The 27,129-nt window shown below is 39.7% G+C and overlaps 1 protein-coding gene and 1 long non-coding RNA gene across 2 annotated transcripts in view; both read left to right on the top strand.

Annotated features, from left to right (window-relative positions):
* The window catches only part of LOC126406467 (uncharacterized), a 45,801-nt gene extending 26,695 nt beyond the window's left edge, over positions 1-19,106 (top strand). Inside the window, exons 2-3 of the long non-coding RNA XR_007571694.1 lie at positions 14,542-14,584; positions 18,324-19,106. This is a non-coding gene — a long non-coding RNA (uncharacterized LOC126406467). The remainder of the gene's footprint in view (positions 1-14,541; positions 14,585-18,323) is intronic.
* The window catches only part of LOC126406450 (acyl-coenzyme A thioesterase 8-like), a 209,431-nt gene that overhangs the window by 98,518 nt on the left and 83,784 nt on the right, over positions 1-27,129 (top strand). The window lies entirely within an intron of this gene.

Here is a 27,129-nt window from a genome sequence, read left to right as displayed (position 1 = left end):
CATCATGGTTCTTATATTGCCAGATTCCAGAGAGTCTCCCCTCTTCACATATGGCAGAATATGTCATTTTCCAACTTGCTATGCTGAGATACATGTAAAAATGTAAGAATTTAGTCACACAGATTTGTTTTTTTCATTGATATAAAAATTAATATAAAATACATGCACATAGAAGGACATGGATGATGGCAAATCTGGATAGCCCACATTGTCCTGAAAAAAACAAGATATAGCATGTGTATGTAGCCTTTATAATGTGATATGAGCTTAAAAGTAAAGGCAGTAAAAATACTCCAAAAACGCCTAGGGCCCATAGGGTTAACTGCTAGCAATTATGAACAAACTGGCCTGATCTAACTTGAAGCTAAACATTATCCATGGTGACAAAGATGAAAACATTTTTTAAAATGTAAAAGTAGCTACTGGATAAACTGCATATTGACTAATAGCTAAGCCAAATAAAAAGGGAAAAGAGACAAGGGATAACAGGGAAAAGTGTTGATAAAGAGTATTTGTCTCTCCGCAAAAGTGCCTGGATCATAATTATTTTAACCTTGTTTGTCTCTAATCAACATAGCATGATGCCTGAACATAGGACTTTCACATTAGAATGTCCGTTCTGCCTTAGCCGAGGCTTGAACTTACAACTTCTGAGACAGAGGTCCGTCTTCTATCTCACTGAGCTAACTGGCAAGTGACAGCTCATGTGTGGCTTCACAAATTGACTAAGCCAAGCATCAGGGTGCCAGACAGTAGCCATCCATGCCATGTTTTTCAAAGTGAAAGCTTCAAAGCTGTAGCACATATGGTTGATTTGTTATGAATTTTCAAAGTTTTGAAATTTAGAGGCTTGCTGTAGCGCCACCATCAGGACTATTGTCTTGTGTTTCCAGTTGAGGACATCTGGCATGGGACTGGACCTTTATGAAAAGTTTTGGCAGATTTCTCATATGGAAATGTTGCACGAGCTGAGGCTTGAACTCACAATCTTCAACACCAAGAACCATCCTCTATCTCACTGAGCTAATTGGCAAACAGAAATGTCACATGTAGCTTCACAAATTGACTAAGCCAGTCACCTGTGTGCAAGACAGCAGCTGTTAGTGTGTAAAGGCAGACTTGAAATGGCTGTCAAAAATTCAGTTACTAAGACAGAAATCCGAAAATACACAAATTGCATCTAGACAGCATGGAAATGTTGGTAATTTGTTTTTAACAATGATTTATTGGCTCCATAAGTGAAAAACTGATGTTTAAAAATTCAATTTTTGCAATTGACTCCAATTGTTCTTATGAGAGCGAAATTCAAAATGCTGTAAAAAAAAAAAATTCAGTTTTTGAGATAAAATTCTGATATTTTCCAAACATCATCTACCATGACTCCAAAATTTTGTCATTTTTTTTAATGAACATTGAAAATGTATTTAGCAAGAATTTGCAAGTATATGTTTACAATACCATTTACAGTCAAACATTTTGATGTACTGTAGGCTCAATTTTCGATAAATCAAAAATCTGTGTGGATCGTTTCTGTAGGACAGTCTGAATGCTCTGTAGCAAGTTTGGTGTCAATTGAGCAAAAATTGTGTGAGGAGATAGGTTTAATAAGTTTGATGGACTTCATAATTTGCAATAGGTTTAAATGTACAAAAGTTTCTTCAGTATTGGGGCTACATTTTGGTTGCAAATCTGTAGCACATATGGTTGATTTGTTGTGAATTTTCAAAATTTTGAACTTTAGAGGCTTGCTGTAGCGCTACCATCAGGACTATTGGCCTGTTTTTGCAGCTGAGGCAATCTGGCATGGGACTGGACCTTTGTGCAAAGTTTGGTGATTTTCCGCGCATGGGAAGTATGATTTCCTCGGAAGAAGAACACGAAGAACATGCAGCAAAACAATAGGGTCCTGACAGCTTATGGCTGCCCGGCCCCTAACTAATTTGAGGAGTTTGATCTCCACTAATTCAGCTCTCTTCTCTGTATTCTGTTTGTGTGTCTCTCTCTGCTCCTCCACCAGGTGCGCTTGGTTAATCACCATAGCAACTGCTGTGACACACAAACTCACAGAAACATGATGGTGTGTGCGTGTCTAAATCTTGAATGCAGACATGACAGAATGGGCAGAATCTCCATTTTAACACTTCATGCGCCAGAGTTTATTTGGGAAAATATTGAATTTCATTTCAACATTTGAAAAGGCTGTAGCTTGAAAGTGGTGAGAGATAAAGGCATACTGTAAATGAGAAAACTATTCATTATGACCCAACGTTTGTGATGGGAGAACCTTAACTCATCTAATTTGCATATTGTGGCATCACTAGGCGGTGGCCATATTGGATTTCATAAATCTCAGTAAAACAGAACTTTGAACATATTTACACAGTAGATTTGTTTTGTGTTGTTTTTGTCATCTCATCCTCAAAATAAAAGAACAGGAATCTGATGGGGGTAAATTCACTCATCTAATTTGCATATTGTGACATCACTAGGAGGCAGCCATATCTGATAACATAACTCTCAGTAAAACTGAATTTTGAACATATTTACACAGTTGATTTGTTTTTTCTTTTTTCATTATCTCATCCTCAAAATGCCTAGTCATTAGTGATGCGCGGGTCGGGGTTTTTTCCAACCTGCGGGTCCCGCATTTATGAAATAATTTGACCCGCTCCATCCCGCCTGCACAACCGCATCTGTTTTCACAACCCACCTCACCCCGCCCCACCGCTATTAACTTACCCGTCTTGTGGCTCTCATGCTTGTATAGCTTATCACAGGAATTGCACTTCACGTAGCCAATGCTGCTGTTGTCTGCTGCACTAACTACCTCACAGAAATTTTCCCAAAACATGAGATTTAGCAGCTTGGCCTTCTTTTCTTTTAACTCTGTATTCTCCCGACCGTAATCTTTCCCTCACTTCTTCTTCCATCTTCACCGCTTCATTGATTCTGGTTTGTTGTGGCCGCTGCTTGGCACTTTTGTGACGTCAGGTCGCAGGTTACGTTACGTAACATGCATTTACCTAACCTACAACAGTTTTGTTAACAAGTAGGCTATATCCGACATATTTAATCTTTAATGACCCTCCCCACCCGCCCTGCCAATAAAGTGAACATTTCTTGACCCGACCCAACCCAACCCACAGGTAACCCGCGAGACCCGCGGGTTATGGGTCGGCCCACGCATCACTACTAGTTGTCCTCAGTCTCAGACTTTTCTACAAGCCTCATGCACAAATGAAGTGACAATGAAGCTTTCATCTCAGGGACAGTAACATCATACCAGTCACTGAATCTGGATTTTGGTTTTATCTGTACTCTGGATAAGATAACTGATTAGCATTTCTGTTGGTTTCATTTGTGATATGGGTCAGATAATATATAAAGAAATCAGTGGGTTTAGCATTTGTGAGATCCGTGTCTCCACGATAGCCAACAGTCTCTAATCCACCTGTTTACGGCCCTGCTTTTACCACCCCTGCTGCCTCCAACACGTCCTCTCCTTGTCTAATTTCTGCCACCCCGACCACAGTGAGGTAAGGTCTGGTTATTATCGATGTCATGTGCTGCTTTGTGTGGACCATCGTGGTGCACATGGCGGTGGATCAGGCTTCGTGCAGGCATAGCTCACTGGCAGCCATATTGTGGCGGGGTCATTCTGGAGTCAATCATTCTTGCGCCGTGAGTATGCAGCCACAAAAATACTCATAACTTGTAGATTTTTTGATCAATTTCTAAATGGTTTGGTGTCTTACAAATGTTACCATTTTAGCTATGATACTGAATACGTGGATCCTTCGAAAATGCTGCTTTTCATTTGTCTATAAAACCGAATAGTCAGGCAGTTTGGCTACTATCCAGCTAGCTAAGGTTGAATACATCTGAAACACAATCCAGATTTAAACATAGCTATATTATAGGTTTTCCCAAGTCCAGACGACTTTATTACAACCCAATCTTTTGTCTAAATAACTTTCATTGTGTCTATGGTTATATTTTGTAACTGGCTAACAAAGAGTTTGTGAGACTTCTCATTAGCCGGTTGCCTGTGTGCATGGTGGTTGTATTGCGGTAAAGGTGGTCCTCACGAATTACCATATTGAAAACTCACGAGTCACGACCCTCCACCACAACATAGTCTACTGTGACAAGTTAACTGAGCATTTAGTGTGAGTTTATTTCATGTTGATGTAGATATAAAATATGGTGCATAGATACATTGAAATGACTGGCTTTGTGTTCACAGCAGTTGAGTGAGTTTTGAGTCCGATATCGATAGAAAAAGCTCGGTCGAAGATGCCAGACTTCTGGCTGCTCAAATGAGCGCAGCTGCAAAACAAGACAATGTGGGATCACCTTTCACAGGTAAGACATTATAGATCATTTCTTTCCCCCCCAGCTTGGCTATGCCAGTGCTGTGGGAAAAGGACCTGCAATATTATATTTCAAGTAACATGTTGCTTCTATTTGCTTAGATAATCTTTGAATGTTACAACTTTTGGTCCAGTCTGTCAGAAGGGAATAAAGGGTGGACAATTTTTTTTTTTAAGATATTTTTATGTGCATCTTTTGCCTTTAATTGATAGGATAGTGAAGTGTGAAAGAGGGAGAAACATGCAGCAAAGGGCCACGGGCTGGAGTCGAACCCGGGCCGCTGCGGCAACAGCCTTGTACATGGGGCGCCTGCTCTACCACTAAGCCACCGACGCCCCAGGAGGGTGGATAATTTTGATAATTATTTATATTTATGGCCACTTCCTCACATTTTTATGGTTTCCCAAAAATGTAGAGAGGACGAGGCAGTGGCAGCTGGCCCTAAAGAGAGAGGGATTTGTTGCATCTGAGAAGGCCATGCTCTGTAGTGACCATTTTAGGCCCGAGGATTTGGATAGGACCGGGCAGACTGTTTGGCTCAGGGAGGATGTAATACCATCAGTTTCAGCTTCCCACCTCATCTTCAAAGAGTATGTATCATTAGGCAAGGAAATTTCAAGATGCATATGACTGATGTGAATGTGTATTACAGTACATTTTAGATACTAAAAACATCTTTATCAATCAATCAATCAGTTTTATTTATAAAGCCCAATATCACAAATCACAATTTGCCTCACAGGGCTTTACAGCATACGACATCCCCCCTTTAATGGGGGGGAAAAAACCTCAGGAAGAGCAACTGAGGAGGGATCCCTCTTCCAGGACGGACAGACGTGCAATAGATGTCGTACAGAACAACTCAGCATCAGAGAGAGAGAGACAGAGAGAGATGCAGGATAGACGGTAATGACTAGGGTTGGGAACGATTAACCGATACGACCGGATATCCGGTTTGACAAGTGAGAGATATGGCTACGTCGGTAGCAGCCTCCTCAATCGATACAAAATAGCCATGAATCCTTAGATGAATCGATTGTAGAGTCATGGATTCGGGTATCGCGAGACTAGCAATCGATTCGGGTATCGCGAGACTAGCAATCGGTTGACTGACTTTAACAGTTTGCATCTTGAAAACAACGTGAGAGCCGGCGGCATCCCAGCTAACACATAACGTTCCGGTAACATTCTCAGAACGTTCCCTACAAGTTTTCTACTTAATGTTCCCTAAAAAACATTTTAAGAACGTTGTATAAATGTTTGTGTTTAATGTAACATTCACAAAACGTTCTAATAACCAGATGAAATAACATATTTTTTAAAGTAACCTTTACAATGTTCCCATTTAGTTGCATTTTGGGTAACCTTCTCACAACGTTCCAAGAAAGTTCTACAAATAATATAACATTCCTAAAACGTTATAATAACCAGATGATTATAATGTTTTTGGAGAGTAATTTTATAACGTTCCCCTGAGGTTCCCATTTGGTTGAATTCTGGATAACCCTCCCACAACATTCTGGAAATGTTGCACAAATTTTTTTGTTTAACACAACATTCCCATAACGTTCTAATAACCACATGAAACAACGTTTTTTTTGGAGTGATTTTTAGAATGTTCCCCTAAGGGTCCAGTTTGGTTGCATTTTGGGTAACCTTCCCACAACGTTCTAAGAAAGTTCTACAAATATTTGGTTTTTAATGTAACATTCTTAAAAAGTTCTACTAACCAGATGCTTGTAACATTTTTTTGGAGTAATTTTTAGAATGTTCCCCTAAGGTTCTCATTTGGTTGCATTTTGGGTAACCTTCCCACAACATTCTAAGAAAGTTCTGCAAATATTTGGTTTTTGATGTAACATTCGTAGAATGTTCTAATAACCAGATGCCTGTAACATTTTTTGGAGTAATTTTTAGAATGTTCCCCTAAGGTTCTCGTTTGGTTGCATTTTGGGTAACCTTTCCACAACATTCTAAGAAAGTTCTACATATAATGTAACATTCACAAAACGTTCTAATAACCAGATGAAATAACATATTTTTTAAAGTAACCTTTAGAATGTTCCCATTTAGTTGCATTTTGGGTAACCTTCCCACAACGTTCCAAGAAAGTTCTACAAATAATGTAACATTCCTAAAACGTTATAATAACCAGATGATTATAATGTTTTTGGAGAGTAATTTTATAACGTTCCCCTGAGGTTCCCATTTGGTTGAATTCTGGATAATCCTCCCACAACATTCTGGAAATGTTGCACAAATGTTTTTGTTTAACACAACATTCCCATAACGTTCTAATAACCACATGAAACAACGTTTTTTTTGAGTGATTTTTAGAATGTTCCCCTAAGGATCTCATTTGGTTGCATTTTGGGTAACCTTCCCACAACGTTCTAAGAAAGTTCTGCAAATATTTGGTTTTTGATTTAACATTCGTAGAATGTTCTAATAACCAGGTGCCTGTAACGTTTTTTGGAGTAATTTTTAGAATGTTCCCCTAAGGTTCTCGTTTGGTTGCATTTTGGCTAACCTTTCCACAACATTCTAAGAAAGTTCTACATATAATGTAACATTCCTATAACGTTCTAATAATCAGATGCTTGTAATGTTTTTTTGGAGTAATTTGTAGAATGTTCCCCTAAGGTTCCTGTTTGGTTGCATTTTGGGTAACCTTCCCACAACGTTCTAAGAAAGTTCTACAGATAATGTAACATTCCTATAACATTCTAATAATCAGATGCTTGTAACGTTTTTTTGGAGTAATTTTTAGAATGTTCCCCTAAGGTTCTCGTTTGGTTGCATTTTGGGTAAGCTTCCCACAACATTCTAAGAAAGTTCTACATATAATGTAACATTCCTATAACGTTCTAATAATCAGATGCTTGTAACGTTTTTTTGGAGTAATTTTTAGAATGTTCCCCTAAGGTTCTCGTTTGGTTGCATTTTGGGTAACCTTCCCACAACGTTCTAAGAAAGTTCTACACATATTTGGTTTTTGATGTAACATTCGTAGAACGTTCTAATAACCCAATGCTTGTAATTTTTTTGGAGTAATTTGTAGAATGTTCCTCTAAGGTTCCAGTTTGGTTGCATTTTGGGTTACCTTCCCACAACGTTCTAAGAAAGTTCTACAAATATTTGGTTTTTGATGTAACATTCGTAGAACCTTCTAATAACCAGATGCCTGTAACGTTTTTTTTTTTGAGTAATTTTTAGAATGTTCCCCTAAGGTTCTCGTTTGGTTGCATTTTGGGTAACCTTCCCACAACATTCTAAGAAAGTTCTACATATAATGTAACATTCCTAAAATGTTCTAATAACCAGATGCCTGTAACATTTTTTTGGAGTAATTTTTAGAATGTTCCCCTGAGGTTCCTGTTTGGTTGCATTTTGGGTAACCTTCCCACAATGTTCTACGAAAGTTCTGCAAATAATGTAACATTCCTATAACATTCTAATAATCAGATGCTTGTAACGTTTTTTTGGAGTAATTTTTAGAATATTCCCCTAAGGTTCCCGTTTGTTCGCATTTTGGGTAACCTTCCCACAATGTTCTAAGAAAGTTCTACAAATAATGTAACATTCCTATAACGTTCTAATAATCAGATGCTTGTAATGTTTTTTTTGATTATAGAATGTTCCCCTAAGGTTCCCGTTTGGTTGCATTTTGGGTAACCTTCCCACAATGTTCTAAGAAAGTTCCACAAATATTTGGTTTTTAATGTAACATTCTTCAAACGTCCTACTAACCAGATGCTTGTAACGTTTTTTTGGAGTAATTTTTAGAATGTTCCCCTAAGGTTCTTGTTTGGTTGCATTTTGGGTAACCTTCCCACAACATTCTAAGAAAGTTCTACACATATTTGGTTTTTGATGTAACATTCATAAAACATTCTAATAACCAGATGCTTGTAACGTTTTTTGAGAGTAATTTTATAATGTTCCCCTGAGGTTCCCATTTGGTTGAATTCTGGATAGTTCTAAAAACGTTGCACAAATGATTTGTGTGTGTGAATTTTATAATGTTCTCCTGAGATCCCCATTGATTGATTGATTGATTGATTGATTCATATTTATTGACTCTGTAAGGAGAAATTCATCATGGGCATCCAAGAGAGGTCAGGCATACACAGAATAACTCCAAATGACACAAACTGCAGGGTCACCCAAAAACTAATCATATATACAATTGCCTCCAACTGAACACCACAAAGATAAAGGAAATGATAGTGGATTTCCAAAAGTCCAAGCTCCTGGACCAGCCAGTGAACATTCGTGGGGTGGACATTGAGGTAATGCTAACCTACAAATATCTGGGAGTTCACCTGGACAACAAGTTGTACTTGTCCCCTAACATAGATACACTCTACAGAAAGGGACAGAGCAGCTCTTTTTCTTATGGAGGCTCAGATCCAGACATCTGCAAAAATATGCTGCAGATGCTTTTTACCAATCTGTAGTGGCAAGTGTACTGTTCTATGCTGCCGTCTGCTAGGAAGGCAACATAAAACAGAAAGATGAACGACAGCTTGACAGACTGGTGAAAAGAGCTGGCTTTGTGATAGGAATCAGATTAGACTCATTGGAGGCTGTGGTGAAGCAATGCACACACAATGGAAGTTAGAAACCATCTTAATAGCACCGGTGGAATGGAAGGGATGAGGCAGAGATCGACTGATCGGTGGAATGGAAGGGATGAGGCAGAGATCGACTGATCCAGCTACGTTGCAGAACTGAGATTCTGGAAATGTTTCATACAAACTGCCATCAGAATACATAGTTTGTTGTGTTGAGCTACAAAGCAATTTAATCTCCCTTCCTCTGCCCCTCCACCTTACACACACATCATCATTGCTGGCTATGTAGCAGTTTGATTGAAAAAGGAATAAAAGAGAATTGTTACCTATTCAGTATACAGTTACAGGCAACATGTAACTTCTACTCAATGCATCAGCTGTAATGAACGAGGGAGGATGGGGGCAACACAACAATATTTTTGCCAGCCCTCTGGTCATGTTTTGTGTTTTAGCTTCAATGGACAGGTTACCATGTAATGGATAATGCACAGCAAGGTGGTCATTCTTGAGGATAAAAATCCTGACAGGATGATCAGTATCCTGATACAAATCCCCCTTGAAGAGGTTTTCTGCAATAATAATCAACTCACTGTATTATCCTGCTCATTACATTTTTCATATGATTTTATTGAGTTAAAAATAAGTTTATTACTGCTCTGAATGAAAATAATTGCATTTGTTCTTATGGACACAGAACTGTTTGCAATGATCTGTTACATGGCAACAGTCTGCTATCAAGACTTTTTAAAAAATTATTTTCTTTATCATAACATTCCCAAAATGTTGACATAATGATTATTGGGGGTCATGTGGACAATACCAACTGCTTGTTCGCCACTGAATTCCTTTCACTAGCCTACTGGACTGCTTCAATATCACACAGCATGTTAAAGGGTGCACCCACACCAAAGGCCACACACTGGACCTTGTGAACTCCATTGGCACAATCCCATCCCATCTTCAGTGCTTGGACCTTGCTCTGTCTGACCACCATGCAATCCTCTTCACTGTTCTTGTCTCCCTGCCCTGGCAGCTCACAAAATGGATCATCACATACAGGAACATCAAGACAGTGAGTACACCAGCCCTAACCAATTTCATAACAACCCACCTGGCCTCTGCTCATTCCAACACCCTTTTTGATGGGCTGGCTGCTCACTGCCACTCTGCCTTATCCTGCTGGCTTGACTCTCTTGCCCCCCTCAAAATCAGGACTGTCTTCTATACCCATCTTCCCCCTGGTTCACCACTGAACTCCACCCCTTGAAGGCCACTGGCACTAACTGGAGAGGTTCTTTAAAAGATCTGGCCTCACTGTCCACCTTGAGGCCTATGGATGTGAGGTCCTATAAAGAAGCTTTCTCCCAGGCCAAAACTCACCACTACTCCACCCTCATTTGCAACCAGCAAAACCAACCCAGATTGCTGTTTTCCACTATCAACCGGCTACTTCGCCCCCTAATAATAATAATTGTTGTTGTTATTGATATATTATTAATTTCTATACTGTTCCCCTTGGTGTTCCTGTTAGGTTGAAATTTGGGTAATCTTTTTGGGTTCTAATGGGATTCTATTATTTCCTACACAAATACACAGGACTTTAACTGGTCCCTACTAATGATTCCTACAGGAGTCTAATGGTTCCTACAGGTGTTTCTATACCAGTCTAATGGTCACTGTGCAGTGGTCACTACAGGGTGTAGTGGTCTCTAATGGTTCCTAATGTGATGGAGGAACACAGCCTTCTTTGGCAATCACATCTGTGTGATTTCTGGTGGGTCCTTGTGTAGGATATATAGTATGTTTGTAGATTGCAGTGTTCAGTGATTTCATTAAATACATCCCAGCCAACACGTCCAAGTGGGGCCCACATGGGATTTACTTGGGTTACATGGGCTTTAACTGGGCATGGGCTCAGAGTGGGCTTTTAAGTGGGTTGTTGTTGGGCCCCATGTGGGCATCCCAGAAGAATATACATGGGCGAGAGATGGGCATCCCAGTTGGCCAGCACATATGGGAACTAGATGGGTCCCAACTAGGCCATAGCCTATTGTGAAATGAGCTGTAAATTTAATTGTTTTAGGTAAAATAATATTGTTATATACTGCTGTATTATTGACACTTAAGGTGTCATCAAAATGTTTTGGTATTTAAAGGGGAACTAAACCCCCCTCTCTGGGCATTACTCCGCCCACAGCTTGATTTCAAAAAGTTCAGAAAAGATAGGCGGAGCTGAGGGAAGGAGGGGGGGGGGGGGGGGGTGAGACAGGCGAGCGGCTGAGGAAGGGGGCGGAGTTAAGATTGTCCCTCGCTGCGGGGAGAGAGGTCCCTCTCCTCCGCTCCACACTTCGACTTATTTTCATTGTGCCGATGGTGGCTTGGAAAACCGCCCCTAACTGTGTCACATGGGCAGAAGGGAAGGCGGCCGGTTCTATTTCTCCCTCTCTGGGAGCCTGGGCTCAGAGCAGCAGCCCACCGCATCCATCCACCCCTCCCTCCCTCGCGGCCCGGCCGCACATACACCCCCCCGAGGCTCGGCTCTCTCTGCGGACAGAATGGTTTTATAGTAAGGGGAGGAGTAAAGGGAGGAGGGCAGGCTTTAGTGTGGACGGTTAGTGACGTCATTCGCCTCGAAAAAGAATCATTCGCCTCCAATGTAATGTAATGTAAATTCAAGTGTAGTAACCAGATTTCAAGCTGTAGAGGGCACTCCATACCACATTTTTAAAATAAAATGTAGATTTTCAACAGTTTGCACTAAACTGTCAAGATTTTGAGCAGGATGAGTCAGTAACACTACTATACAACCAGAAACAATGATTATCAGCTGAAAAAAATGGTTTTAGGGTTTAGTTACTCTTTAAGCCACTATAATGTGAGGTAAAAGAAAAAAGAAAAAAGAAAAACCTGAATAAACTCAACCACAGCCGTAGATAGCCTATCTGCTCTTTAAAATAGCCAGTACATTTTTTTTTATAAACAGTGTGTGCGCGTGTGTGTGGCGGGGGTTGTCATGGAAATGAGAGAAAGTAATCTCGCGATAACCGACGATGACTCATTCATTCTGGAGTTGCCACTCAGGATCAATGCCTAAAATATTTCAACCGTTGAAGAGGAGTTTTGAGTTGGGCCAAACAGTGTCGAAGGTAAGTCCTGACTAACAAACAACACTACAGAACTGAAAAAAGCACTGTGTAAACCTAAAAGTTTGTTCAACTACTTTTTTCCCTTTAGCGACGTTCTTGGCTAGGTGGCTAAACGTCCGTTAGCTAGCATGCTATGACTCAAATGAGTTTAACATGTAATGTCCTAACTTGCCAATGTAGACTCACTAATTATGTTAGAACAACTGTCAGACGATCGACGCTCGTATCTAGAGGTTTTTTTTTTTCCAAATATAGGTTTGACAACAATTAATTTTCACGTAGTCACGAAGAAGTACTACATTACCCATAATCCCAACGTCTACCAGCGGGGTCTGTGATTGGCTAAACTCTTTTTTTACCCGCAAACGGTGTTTCCGTTTCCGCTAGGAGGCTCGCATGTTGGCTAACGTCATGACGATTCGTAATGCATTTTATGGCACAGGGAGTATGATTTCTTATGCTATATGTACACAGACATAGAACAACACATACTATAACACAGTGCCATGCATGCGTTAGCAACGTAGATATGCCGTCATAACGCTGGGTCCGTTTTTCCGTCTTGAAACCAAAACGGAAACCCGAAAATGAAAAAACGGCGTTTTTCTGTAGGAGAACAGAGTGGAGACTAGCAGACTCACAAGCAGCTGCAATTTTCACAGTGGGACTGTTGAGTCACATTATTAAGATTTAACATTTTTTCAGGCGAGAAAGCAACCATGTAGATTCCCCATATGCGGTTAGCTTATCCAAATAATGCCTGTTTGTAAATCTGCAGCGACGTTTTCGGACATGTGAAAAGCCGTGACCGACCGGTGTTTCGGGTTAACAGGTGACAGGTTCATGGATGCGCGTTGTCATGGCAACGGCAGAAACAACTGCGCTGGCTGTCCAACATGGCGGAGTCTGAAGCGTAAATAACATCATAAACTTACCCATCTCCAAATAAACATTCCATAAACATCATCATTTCATTTCCTATATTGTTTCCCCCATCTTCTGTCTATATCTAAAAATCCAAGTTAATAACAAACTGACACCGTTGTGGCTTAGATCATTTAATCAATTACTGAGAAGTGAATATGTGCACGGAACATTTCTAATGCTGTTTATATATTCTCAACACAACATCAGTGTTGTTTTGAGCACACTGTTCATTGATCATCAGTGTCGTAAAGCAACTGCATTGGGAACACTTAACACTCGCTCCTAAATATAATCTTGTGCCGCTTTGATTTTTAATGATAAAATAGCAAAGACCGCTTTGAGTAGCTTGATCTTCATTTCTGATCCATCACCTAATAAGTTCACCTTGACAAAGTGCCTCGAATTAGACAATAACGAGCCTCATTCTTATGCTCTTTCTGGATGTCACTTACAGGGAGTTTGAAAAAAAAAATCCCTCACCAAAGACATGGGGATAAACATTGTTTTGTTGGATTAATTCCTCTGGAATTACACAAAAAAAAATATTTTTTTTTTTCTTCAAACTTGGTGGAGGCGTGTAGCATGGGCCAACGCAGAACCCCTTAAAAGGGGAATTATGGTTTGGATTCTTCAACCAATTATTGGTGTGGATCCGAATCACATCAAGGGGTGTGCTCTCTGTGCACCATTTTTAGCTGGGCATGAAGGGGTTAATTTCTTAACAGTGGTTAATACCTGAAAATGCTCAAGGGGTAATCACTGAATACCCTCCTGTATTTTGCAGAGGTACCCCCAGGCTATAACAGCAGAGAAAAAACTTAATCCGACAAAACAAGATTCATGAAAAAATCTGGCTTTGTCTCACGGACTCATAAAGCGGGTCATTTATCAACCAAGGGGTTAGTGGTTCGAATCCCAGCTCTGTTGTCCACATGTCAGTGTCCTTGAGCATGACACTTAACCCCCATGTTACTCCTATGGGCCAAATAGTAAATGGACTGCACTTACATAGTGCTTTTTCCACCAGCTGAGGCATTCAAGCACTTTACAATGGCCTCTCATTCACCAATTCACACACACACACTCATACACCAATGGTGGGAGCTGCCATGCAAGGTGCTAACCTGCGTTACCATCTGGGCCACAGTCACCCCAAACTGATGTGTTGTGGGCTGCAGTGCACACTAGCTACCTTTGCTTTGGTTCGTAATGAGATGACCATTGCAAAGTGCTTAAGGTGTCTTGAAAAAGAGAGCCTACCTTTTTCAAGGGTGTCAGTTGTCAGATAATTCAATATGATTGTTGCAAAGAGAGGCTTATTCCTTAAAGGGAAAGTATGGTTTTTAGCACCCTGGACCCTATTTTCCCAATATAGTGTCTGTATTCAAAGATCTGTAAGTCCTTTTATATTTAATATTTAATATTATCTTTCTCAATATTTGCTATCATGCTCATTATGTGTCAGTGATTTAAAAACAAACAAAAAGAATATGACATGAGTTTTTTCTTTCTTTCAGTTGCTTTCAGGCTATTGGAGAGTTGGAGAGAAAGGTCACTGTGGTGAGTATATTTTTTATTTCGACAGAAAAAAGTGTCACTCAATACTCTCTTTTCATGGCACACCCCTGCAGAATTTTCTAATGTTGCAGACACCATCCTATTTGCGGACACCATCCTATTGACTTCTTAGGGCTCTACAGTGCAAGTATTTTATGTGTATTTGTGCCCAAAACTAGATATGTTTTTAATTGCTGGCTGTCCCCCTCGCTGACCAATGTGTCAGACTGATGAAAAAATATGATTCTGAAATATTGCAGTAACAAAAGCAATAAAATAGCAGTGATGTTGATTGGGTCCCTGGGAAATTTAATGGGTCCCCAATTAAAAAAATGTATTTCTTTCTATTTCTTATATTCTTCTATTTCTTAAATTGTAGTGTTAAACTCCTTTGATAGTGGTATGGTATGATATGGTTATAATTAACAGATATATTCATGTATGTTCAAAATGAAATTAAACAAATAAAATTCCAAATCTGAAAAGGTTATTGCAAAACAACTGTCACAGTGGCATGACATACAAAATTCAAATAAAATGGCATTTTTGTAGCAACATAAATAGCACCAAAATAAATTACTAAAATTCAAATGAAAACAAAATGGTGTCTGTAGTACCAAAATAAATTATAGCTGCTGCGCAGCAATGTCAGGGCCGGGCAATTTTAGGCAAAATTAGGCAATTTGAAAGTGAAAGTTCCAAAGCTGTGGCACAAATGGTTGATTTGTTATGAATTTTCAAAGTTTTGAAATTTAGAGGCTTGCTGTAGTGCCGCCATCAGGACTATTATCTTGTGTTTTCAGTTGAGGACATCTGGCATGGGACTGGACCTTTGTGAAAAGTTTGGGTAGATTTCTCACATGGAAATGTTGAACGAGCAAAGGCTTGAACTCACAATCCTCAACACCAAGAAGCAGTCCCTATCTCACTGAGCTAATTGGCAAGTGGAAATGTCACATGTAGCTTCAAAAATTGACTAAGCCAGTCGCCTGTGTGCAAGACAGCAGCTGTTAGTGTGTAAAGGCAGATTTCAAACGGCTGTCTAAAATTCAGTTATTAAGACAAAAATACACAATTGCATCTAGACAGCATGGAGATGTTGGTAATTTGTTTTAACAATGATTTATTGGCCCCATAAGTGAAAAACTGATGTTTAAAAATACCATTTTTGAATTGACTACCATAGCTGGGGCTTGAACTCACAACCTCTAAACTCATTGAGCTAATTGGCTGGAAGTGGCTCCTAGTGTGTGGCCTGAAAAATGGACTCAGGTAGTCACCAACCAGGCAGCAGTTGTCAAGGCAGATTTCAAAAATTGTCAAAATGTCATAAATTCTGTTATCAAAACAAAAATCTGATAATACATAAATTGCATCTTGACAGCATGGAAATGTTGGTGATTTGTTTTTAACGATAAGTGTTTTGCTTCATAAGAGAAAATCTGATGTTTAAAAATACCATTCTTACATTCACTCCAGTTGTTCGCATGAGAGTGAAATTCAAAATGCTGTAAAAAATTCAGTTTTTGAGATAGAATTCTGATATTTTCCATACATCATCTACCATGACTCTAAAATTTTGTCATTTTTTTACATGAACATTGAAAATGTTTTTCGCAAGAATTTGCAAGTATATGTTTACAATACTGTTTACAGTCAAACATTTTGATGCACTGTAGGCTCAATTTTCGATAAATCAAAAATCTGTCTGGATTGTTTGTGGAGGGCAGTCTGAAGATGCTCTGTAGCAAGTTTGGTGTCAATTGAGCAAATATTGTGGGAGGAGATAGGTTTAATACGTTTTACAGTTTCTGAAAAAAACAGTGATGGACTTCATAATTTGTACTGAGTTTGAGTGTACAAAAGTTTCTAAAGTATTGGGGCTATATTTTGGTGAAAGTTGCAAAACTGTAGCACATACGGTTGGTTTGATAGGAATTTTCAAAGTTTTTAAATTTAAACACTTATTGTGGAGGACCTCCGGTGAGCCGGCGTATCGGCACAGCCGGCGAGCCAGAGATCCGGCACGGCGCCGGAACGCCATCAGCCATGGTAGATGCGCAGAGGGTTGAAACAGCACTTGTCTGGTCTGCTGACAACAAGGTTTCTTTTGTTAGTTACTGTGATTTTAAACACGCGTTGTTGTACACAATGTATTGTTTTTTCATGGGAAAAATGAGGTGCGTCCCCGGGACGCATGGATAGTGAGTTTACTGCGTTAAAAGGGTTAAAAGGGGTTGAAATAAATAATCTTCATGTCTGTGGTCTCTTGCGTTTTTAATATCGGTTAAGATTTGAGAATTCTCTAGTGTGGCCCCAGCCTTAGTAGGCCCCTCCCCTCCCTGTTTCAGCGAGATACAGTGAATGAGCCAGCAGGTCAGTCGCTCTGACAAATGTCTCTTTATTTTTAGAATGGATTCAGGAAGGAAGAGATCCAAATATACAAATCTGTGGAAAAGAGCAAAGAGAAGATGCCAGCATCAGGCTGAGAATGTTGTCAGTCCATTGTTTTTCTTTTGTCATGTTTATTAGTGTAACATGTAACAACAACATGTAAGAGCTCTCCAAAGCCCTTCTGGCTGAAAAAATAAACAATATTCAGGTTTTGCTGGCACAAATTAAAGTCAAAGAAACAACAAAGAGAGAGATCTGTGTACAAACTCACAGCGCTAACTGACTGCGACAGTCTCGTGAGAGTTTTATTTGAGGGAGCGGGAGAGAGTCAACTGCGCTTAAAATTAACCGGATGTTTTATTTTGTTTCTGCGCACGACTTCCTGTCCCGCACGATCTGCTCTGTGCTGAATTGCTGCGTTGTGCTCCGGCGTAAAAATAGAAGCTCTGCATATCTGCTGCGGATGCTCTGGAGCGCCGCAGCTGTGACAGAGCCAGTGGAACCACAAACATTGATTAGAATTGAAACGCATCAGCTCCGCTGCACACGAATCTGGTGGAATTTAGGGGTTACGGGAGGGAGCAGGAGACGGTCAAAGAGGGAGATGCAGCTTTCAGCAGCTGCATCAGAAACATTAAACCGATTTATAACTTTTCAATCGGGCCATCCGCCGGTTCAAGCTACATTGAGACCGATTCATTAATCTGTGTACCGATGCACTCGCATCTTATAAATCAAAACCGATTTTCCGATTCAAATCGGTTATTCATTACACCCCTAGTTGATATAATTTTTCATGTACTAGGTGTCAGGTCAATTTTCCTGTAATATCAATCTTTCACTATTAGTCTATTCCTATTTCATATTGCATGTAGTTTGGGCCTTTTCTGTCTGTCTCCATGTCTTAAACCTTATCTGGCCCACAAGGTCAGCATATGTGAAGTAGTTTCTCTCTGTGTACGCAAAGGCATTATCTGTTTCTCTGGCATAAATACTTCCACTCTGTATGTCAATTTGTCTCTCATTCGCCGGGAGCTGAGGTTCCAGGGTCTGAATGCTTGATAATTTATTTCAAAGAAAATAAACGCCCAAAGGACAGCTCTCTGTGTTTTTCATGATCACCACGAATTATTGCCATTACACAGGCATTTGACTGGTGAGCCAAAAATATGATCACCACGAATTATTGCCATTACACAGGCATTTGACTGGTGAGCCAAAAATATAATTTTAGACCCTGCATTGGCTGTTTAAAGCCAAGTCTTAGAAACTTTTGTTTGTTTGAATGATAGTGTGACGTGTGTTGCAATAAAAGATTATCTAACATGACTTTTTTTCTATTTTACAGTGGGGTGAAGCAGCAGACCAAACAGCAGAAAGCCAGGACTAGGGCTGTGTTCCTCCATCTATGTTACTTCCTATATGTTTCTGTATGTTCCTGTTGCAGTGTTCCTCCATCTATGTTACTTCCTGTATGTTTCTGTATGTTCCTGTTGCAGTGTTCCTCCATCTATGTTACTTCCTGTAAGTTTCTATATGTTCCTGTATGTTCCTTAGCAGAAAGTGTTCGTGTTTGCTCTCCTGGTGTTTTTTTTTTTTTTCTCGTAGTTTCCAATAAATCAGACAAATGTCAATGTTGACAGAATTTTTTTCTCTCTGGTTTTTCAGTGAGTATGTGATGGTGACACTTTAAATGTATTGGTATTGATGTAAATGGTATTGTTAAAAATTTTTAGGAACATTCTCTGAGTGTTTTAATTTCCTAGGAGTAGGAACAGAATCACATTTGTTTTATAATTTTCATGAAGGGAACATTAAACTGAAAACATTGTGGTAACCTTCCTATAGTGTTCAATTAACCTTGGGAACGTCAGGAAAACTTTCTGTTTATAATTGTGTTTAAAACATTCAAACATTTTGGCAACCGTCCTATAATATTCAACTTACTTTCCCAGAACATTCTGGGAACATCAAAATAACCTTCTGGTTATGTTAGGAAAACTTGCCGTTTTAACTTGGAAGGAACATTTGAGGGAGAACATTCTGGTAACCTTCTTAAAACATTCAATTAACCTTCCCAAAACATTCAGGCAACATCAAAATATCCTTCTGGTAACGTCAGGAAAACTTGCCGTTTTAACTTAGAAGGAACGTTTGAGGGTAGACATTTCGATAACCTTCTTATAACGTTCAATTAACGTTCCAAGAACGTTCAGGGAACATCACAATAACCTTCTGGTTACGTCAGGAAAACTTGCCGTTTTAACTTGGAAGGAACGTTTGAGGGGAGACGTTTTGGTAACCTTCTTTAAACGTTCAATTAACCTTCCAAGAACGTTCCGGGAACATCAATATAACCTTCTGGTTACATCAGGAAAACTTGCCGTTTTAACATGCAGGGAATGTTTTACGGAGAACATTCTGGTAACCCTCTTTAAACGTTCAATAAACCTTCCAAGAACGTTCCGGGAATATCAAAATAACCTGGTTATGTCAGGAAAACTTGCAGTTTTAACTTGGAAGGAACGTTTTAGGGGAAACATTCTGGTAACCTTCTTTAAACGTTCAATTAACCTTCCAAGAATGTTCCGGGAACATCAATATAACCTTCTGGTTACGTCAGGAAAACTTGCCGTTTATACGTGTATATTACGTTGTGTTGCAACGTTCAAAAAACGTTCCTACAACTTAAAACAAACGTTCCCAGAACGTTTAGGGAACCAAAATTTGTTAGCTGGGATGCTCTGTAGCAGGCATTACTGACAACGATAATGGATGTAAACATCAGCGCCAGCTTGACCGGTGGAGATGAGGAACAGAAGCTAATGCTGGTTGGATAAACCAGGGAGCAGCCAAGCCGCAGCAGAAACTAAAGGCGAATCCTGCCGGTTGTGGGTTGAACACGGGGTCACAGACACAGACAGAAATACGTATTCCTGTCAAATACGGCAGTGCATGATAACGGCTTACCGGCGACCGACAAGCCCGGCTCCAGGTCCAAGAAGTCTTCGTCGGTGTCATGACTGCCCAGAAATACCAGGCGAGCCCTGGCAGCACACAGGTGTGTGAAGTGTCAGAGGAGAAACAAGCAGTTCACATTTCCACAAACCTCAGCGCTTTTTAGGGACTGTTCTTTATTTGTCAGGGGAGGAGGGTGGCTGGTTGATTTTTATTTTATTTATTTATTTTATTTTGATCCCCCCTTATGTTAATCACTTATTTGTGCTGTTTTTGAAGTATGAATAAGTCAATAAGTAATTTATTCAATTGAAATATCATTGATGTATTATAGAAAAGTGATTTATCTTTTTATAAATGACAAACACAGAGTGTAGCAAACACAGAGAAATAGTCTGACATGCTGTCAGTGATAAGCTGCTAGTCATCACAGTCCATGATATCGACTAATAACAGATGTCAGATTCTGCCCCTACATTGCATGTTATTATTTTATTCTGCTTTATGTTTATATTGTACAGCGTTATAATAAACTTTATTCCAGACTCAAGTCCATATAAGATACATACAAAAACACAGACAGTACCATAAAAACAACACAACAAGTAGGTTTAAAACACTTAAATTTTACTTAAAGTTCACTTCACTTAAAGTTTAAAACTTCTTCTCATTTTTATATTGATCCCATCCAACAAAATGATATTCATTCAGCAAGACTTTTTTTGGTCCATGTCTAAAAATAAATACATTTGACATGTGATTTTGTTGTTGTTTGACTTTTTATTTTACTTTTGCCAGTGCCATACAGCAACAATGCTTGGGGATGTGGTCTTTTACAAATTTGAAAATACTGTAAGAATGTCACTTTTATAGAATTGGCTTCTTTATTTTATAATGTATGATTAATGTCTACATCAACAAATGTTAACCATAGAATCGTATCGAATCGTATCGTTCCTACACTGTATCGAATCGTATCGAATCGTTCTGTATTAAAAATATATCGTGTTTGAATCGTATCGTAACCCGTGTATCTAGATACGTATCGAATCGTCTATCACAGAGAGATTCCCAACCCTAGTAACGACAGTAGCTTACAACAACATTAATGAAAGTAATAATATTATAATTATAGTTCTGGCTTTAATGGCATGGTTCTGTAAAGAGGACCACCAATGCCTCCAGAAGAGCAGAAGAGTTGACGGGACTGGACTGGACTGAACCTCAGGCTAATGTTGTGAGTATATGCTGGGGGAATGTCACAAACAAATGAGAACATCTAACATCCAACTACAATGACTATATCTAAAAGTACCACCATACTCCACTTTTGTAAAACAAACAAGCCCCCAAAACGGCAAAAAGGCAAACAAAACTCCTGTGGTGTAATGGTAAGACATCCATCAACTTGATGGAACTTCCAGGTTCAACTCCTGGCAGGAGTCTGTTGAATGTTTGTCAGATTGCCACCAAACCTATTCAAACCTATTTTACTACAAACTGTAGCAGGCCCATGAACTACCATACAATGCCCATGCAAAAAAGTACCACCATACAGTACTCACTTTTGCATTAGCTTTAGATCATAGCGCAATTCACCAATATTCTGACAAGCACAAAATACAAAATACACATGCCCACGGGCATTATGCACTACTCATATTAAATCCTTTGTCACAGTGCTAAGTGGTAAAGGCGGCTATCTATCTATCTATCTATCTATTTATAAAATGCACACACTGGGGGTGAGGTGCGATCTGTTCCAGGAGGGAGGCAGGGCCACATACCCAGCTATAGACAAGCGCATGGACTACCACTTCAACGTCATCTTGGATGTGTTGGCAGAGTGGAGGAAGGACAAGTTTCAGAACCAAGGCACTCCTCTGGGGGGTAACCATAACCGTCCTTTTCCTTACAGATGCCTTCCTTGCTTCATCCAACAGAGAATACAGTACACGTGTACATACTGTAAGGAAAAGAAGGATACTGTGCTACAGTATATTTAATTTTCATTGAAAACATTTCCCTCCCTCAGAAAAGGTCCAGGAGGTCTACAAGAACTTCCTTCAGGAGTCTGGTATCCAGTTCAGTGAGTTGGAGGAGGTGCTTCAGTTTCACCTCAGCAACCTGGAGCATGCTTGTGGAAGCACACTGGACCAGGTCTGAAGCTGAGCAGATTCTCTTGCCATAGTCAATCTAGGCCCTTGGGAGATATGGAGCTCTTCAAGGAGCAGGTAAGAAAAAAATAAAGAATCATACACCTGTTTATTTGTGCACGATTCAAATGACAAGATTTTCTTTATCCTGATTTTGTCTCCATTTTCTTCAATAGGAGGTCCCTGAGCCAGTGAAGTACTTTGTCACATGCTGGAGAAAGACTTGTGGTCTCAGAATGTCCTACAGCTTTGTGAAGACAGGAGCAGTGGGGAAGCTTATGACATCATTGCTGAAGATGTTCTGGGAAAAGTGTTCTTTGCTGGGGAGGTGAGGGTTTCTAATCATTTAGCCTACTACATGTATCAGTTAGTTCCTCATGTTTGAGAGAATGTAAATAAGAATTGGGCATTTAGCTTGATAACATTTGCTTTGTTTGTCCATTTCCAGGCAACCCGCAGGCACTTCCCGCAGACTGTAACAGGAGCCAGGGGTCCGACTGGGGTCCGGGAGGCCAGTAAAAATCGCTGCTTTGTAACTCCTTCCCAGACAGGGACCTGTCTTGTCACCTACCTGCCTGAGGACATCGGAGCTGAATAGATTTGAAGCAACAGGTCTTCATTTCAAAACGGTTGTCTCCATTCTTAAGAAAAGTGTTTCACCTTGAGTACTGGACCTTGTGTTGAGCAGCAGCAGCCAATACAGTCTATATGTGGAACAGTTGAAGGTTTCAGCGGCAAAGTATACAATGAACACCTCACTGGTTCAAGAGCCAGCTAATATATCAAAATCTATAAAATTAGAGTTCACTGCACTGCTGGTGTAACAGAGTTTTGTTGTTTGTTTTGGATTCCACTTGTCCCCAATCACATTTTAGTTTGTACCTGTATTGTGAATTCCCATTGGTTGGTGGGCCTCTCCGCAGTCCATAAATTCTGGCTGTGACGTTGGTACAGTGCCAGTATAAGAGGATCGTGCCCATGGTAGGTTATACAAAGCACAGCGTTACATTAAATCTGTCGAAATGCAGCTACCATGATATTGTGTCCGACTGTATTGCAGGGAGTGGCGGCTGCATTGTGCTCACTTTAATGTATCAAATTGTCTATATTTTGTCAGTGTTTATACTGTAGTTAGCTTCCTTAGCTCCTAAACTAAGCTAACATTTGCTAACTTTTCTATAGAGATGTGCCTTAACATTGCTGTGCCTACGTGACTGACCGGTGGATTTTCATGCTGTATTCAGGTACATCTTTTTGTTGTGTATGTATTTATTATAATGTATTAATAAACAGTGCCAGTATGAGAGGATCGTGCCCATGAGCTGTGCCTTAACGTTGCTGTGCCTACATGACTGACCAGTGGATTTTCATGCTGTATTCAGGCAATAAACGGTCAAAAGTTGAAGAGTATCGGTTCATACTTAACACAATACAACGCAGACTGAAGGAGACTGAACAAAAGTTACACTGGTACAGTTGTTTCCAAAACAAAGAACTAGTGAATTGATGTCATTGTTGTAACTGAGTAGTGTATTAGTTATTTTGTTAGGAATGTGGTGGGTGGTGCATCTTATGGTATTGGTTCTGTAATGTATATGGGCACTTCACTGTCACAGATATTTGAGATAACGTTCAAATTAGTACTTTTGTAGGAGCACTTTTCATTTATAATGAGTAGATGAACTTGGGACAGGACAGATTTCAGATGGGATTGATAATGCTTTAAAATACCAAATAGGAATAGTATGATGGACACTAAAGGGACATAATTCACCTCAGAAACTGTTGGGTTGGAGAAATGTTTCGGCGGCTGTAAGGACTCCGCCTTTTCAGTTCCTGTTAGTGTTTTATGACTTGTAAATAAATGGCTGAGCTGTTGCTAGCCAGACTTCTTTTCCTGCCTCAATCAAATCTCTTCTGTCCTGACAACTGAAAGATTATGTCCTACGAAGCTGCAGGAAATATGGGCCATAAAAAAACAAACCAGTCAATTTTCATTCTAGCCATTAGACTCTTTCTAGGTTACACACAACACACACATATTTGTTGGCCACATTGATTGCATATGTTTGTGTCATTTATGCTTTAAAACCCAGTATAAACCCTTACCCTTCTGTCAGATGTTTGTCGGATTATTTGTCATGTATGTAATGAAATAAGCTGACACCATGAGTCGGATTTGAATCTGAGCCACTTCAGTAAAGGTAAGCTCTTCTGGTCAATCCCTTGAACTGTCAGGCAAGTTTGAACACCATTTAATAACTTTTGATACATATTTATTTGCAATTAGAGACACTCAAAAGGGGAGTTGAGAACTTGATTAAAATGTTGAAGCAACAAAAATATGTATTTGACAACAAAAAGTTCACACAGTAATTGCTTTAGAGTTGGAAGAAAATTAGTTGTGATTTAAAATTACTTGAGATCCTCTCCTGGCTTGAAAAAAATCATTTTATAGCTACTAGTCCATATCCATTGAGAGTGCATGTCTCTATGACATACGGGGCATGAGATATGCCCATTTCGGAATTTCAATCTTTAGGAGGTTTAGGTTACCCTCTGCCACTGTGCCAAATTTCATATGTCTATGACATACGGGGCATGAGATATGCCCATAATATCACCATGGGCATAATACACTGAAGGACCGGAATCCCCGACACAAGATGGCGGCCGTGTAGGCACATCACTTCAATGGGCAGCTACGTTGGACGATTCATCTAGTGTTTTTATAGATACATGCATGCGATGCACAGACGCGAAGACGCACCGTCACTTTCGTCACTCGGCGACCGATCGTCATCAGAGGGCATTTCCCGTCAGAATCAGAATCGGCAAGTAACTGACTCAGTACTTCATCAACAGTGAAAATTCCTTCAGGCATTTTGTATGTTTCGCATCGCACTCTCTGACTCCATTCACTTGCTGTGTTCACTCCGCTCGCTGTGCTCTACCCTTCCCTCCATGTTTCAAACTCTTTTTTCTCAAACTTTTTGAATAGAAACACACCCACAAATGATGTCAGGATTGAAGCTGAACATGTTCGCCACCTAGGGGTACAAAGTAGTAACAAGATTTGGCAGTATATTTAGAGCTATGGTCTGTTTTATTCAGCAATGCTGCTTGTCGCAATATTGCGACTTTGGCGCTTAGAGGGTTAAACAGCATGTAAACATTATATATCAGTGTTAGCTGTCTGTCATGTGCTATTACAGCCTTTACTACTAATACTGCTGTTGATACTTTTAGGATTATGAATGTCAAATACATATTGTAACATATTCTAAATACATACAATATTATACACACATAATGCTCAGTAACTGTAGTACATGTAGTATGCAGCACATCTTTTGATTGATCACGACTTCTACATACCTACAGCTACAGAAACCATTCAAACATCAAAACGTTCAGCTCTGTAAGGATTTTCCGATGTTTGTGGCAATATGTTTGATATTTCTGCACTTTTCTTTAATTTCAGCATTCTACTACTATTAAGTATTACTGCTACTATTTTTTCTGTACATTTTCTGATTATTAACTGCCTACCTTTAGCTACAGAAATCATTCAAATGTCAAAACGTTTAGTCCTTTAAGGACATTCATACTTTATTTTTTTCTACTTTTTATGCTATTTAAAGTCTGAACTACTGCTACTCCTGCTAACTCTGCATCTAATTTAATTTTTAATTTTATATACTTTATTAATCCCTGAGGGGAAATTCAATTTTTCACTCTGTTGTCAATTACACACAGGTCCGAACACACACATGCACAAACTGGACCTATACATGCACTAAGTGGAAAGATGTCAGAGTGGGCTGCCCATGACAGGCGCTCTGAGCGGTTGGGGGGTTCGGTGCCTTGCTCAGGGGCACCTCGGCAGTGCCCAGGAGATGAACTGGCACCTCTCCAGCTACCAGTCCACGCTCCACATTTTTGGTCCGGACGGGGACTTGAACAGGCGACCCTCCGGTTCCCAACCCAAGTCCCTATGGACGGAGCTACTGCCGCCCCCTACTTGTACTACTTGTAGTAGTACTGCTTCTCCTACTTCTCCTGTCCATGTGTTGTTTAATCACTACTTCTACATACTTTCAGCTACAGAAACCATTCAAAATCAAAACGTTCAGCTCTGTGAGGATTTTCAGATGTTTGTGGCAATTTGTTTGATATTTCTGCACTTTCAGCATTTTCTTTCATGCATTTTCAGCCATGGTCTTGAATTAATTTCAGCATTCAGCATCCACACGCAGGAAATGCATTTTCTAGTTGTTTATAGTATTTCCCTTTTATACTTATGCTTCTAATGACTCTATATTTTTATATATTTTATATTCTTTGTTATACACCAATACACCAAGCCAAATTCCTTGTATGTGAAAACCTGCATGGCAATAAAACCGATTCTGATTCTGATTCTGATTCTGAAATATCATTCGGACTAGATAAATTTAGATGGGATGGTGTCAGAGAGAGGGAAGATATTCAGAACCGATGGGGTTGAACTACCAGAAGGCGGCATTGCAGATGTTAAGGACAGCTACAAATATCTTGGGGTCCCGCAGGCAAATGGGAACCATGGGGAGGCTGCAAGGAAGTCAGCCACAGCCAAATACCTACACAGAGTAAAGCAGGTCCTGAAAGGTCAGCTGAATGGAAATATATGTATATTGTGATGTCATGGCTGCAACAAGGACTACAACCCATCATGGCATCCAGGGAAGGACTACAAGAACCATAGTCCTGAGGATGATCAGGACAAAAGTCAATGCCCAGCTGAAGGGGATGAACTGATTGCCCCAGTGAAAAGGAAGAGACTGCAGTGAGCAGTGTTTGAGAGAAAAGAGACAGCTCTGAGACACACAAGGAGAAGCAGACTTTTGTTAAAAACGTAAAGACAGTGAACTTTATTTAAATACCTATTTTGGTTTTGTTTATTTTGTAAGAATAAGGTGTGCTGTAAGAAGACTGAATACATACACAATATATATATATATACATATATATATATATATATATATATATATATATATA

The sequence above is a fragment of the Epinephelus moara genome, chromosome 19 (assembly GCF_006386435.1).
Source record: "Epinephelus moara isolate mb chromosome 19, YSFRI_EMoa_1.0, whole genome shotgun sequence".
Lineage (NCBI taxonomy): Eukaryota > Metazoa > Chordata > Actinopteri > Perciformes > Serranidae > Epinephelus > Epinephelus moara.
Note: the sequence above shows the minus strand (reverse complement) of the source record. Positions and strands in the feature narration are given on the sequence as shown.